Below are 636 nucleotides of genomic sequence, written 5' to 3' on the forward strand. Positions count from 1 at the left end.
AGGAAAGGAAAGGAAAGGAAAGGAAAGGAAAGGAAAGGAAAGGAAAGGAAAGGAAAGGAAAGGAAAGGAAAGGAAAGGAAAGGAAAGGGGAAAGGAAGGGAAGGAAGGGAAAGGGGAAAGGAAGGAGAAGGAAGTAAGGGGAAGGAGGTGGGAGGAAAGAGGAAGGAAAGGAAAGAGGAAGGAAGGAAAGAGGAAGGAAGGAAAGGGAGTGAAGGGAAAGGGAAAGGGAAAGGGAAAGGGGGAAGGAAAGGAGAAGGAAGGGGAATGAAGGAAAGGAATGAATAGGAGGAAAGGAAAGGAATGAAAGAATGAAAGAAGGAATGAAAGAATGAAAGAAGGAATGAAAGAAGGAAAGGAGTGAAGGAAGGGGAAGTGGAAGGAAAGAAGGGGAAGTGGAAGGAAAAGGGGGAAGGAAGGAAAGAGAACGAAAGGGGAAGGAGAAGGAAGGGGAAGGAAAGAAGGAGGGGGAAGGAATGAAGGAGGGGAAAGGAATGAAGGAGGGGAAAGGAAAGGAGAAGGGGAAAGGAAAGGAAAAGGGGAAGGAAAAGGGGAAGGAATGAAGGAAAGGAAAGGAAAGGAAAGGAAAGGAAAGGGAAGGAAGGGAAGGAAAAGGAAGGGGTATGAAGGAGGGGGAAG

General features: G+C 47.0%; 1 protein-coding gene across 1 annotated transcript in view; it reads left to right on the forward strand.

The window, feature by feature from the left end:
• PKNH_0424800 (SICAvar, type I (fragment)) overlaps positions 1-636 on the forward strand; it is a gene marked incomplete at both ends in the record, with an annotated part of 5,458 nt that overhangs the window by 1,552 nt on the left and 3,270 nt on the right. The gene's annotated exons all lie outside the window — the stretch shown is intronic.

The sequence above is a fragment of the Plasmodium knowlesi genome (assembly GCF_000006355.2).
Source record: "Plasmodium knowlesi strain H genome assembly, chromosome: 4".
In the NCBI taxonomy this organism is placed as follows: Eukaryota; Apicomplexa; class Aconoidasida; order Haemosporida; family Plasmodiidae; genus Plasmodium; species Plasmodium knowlesi.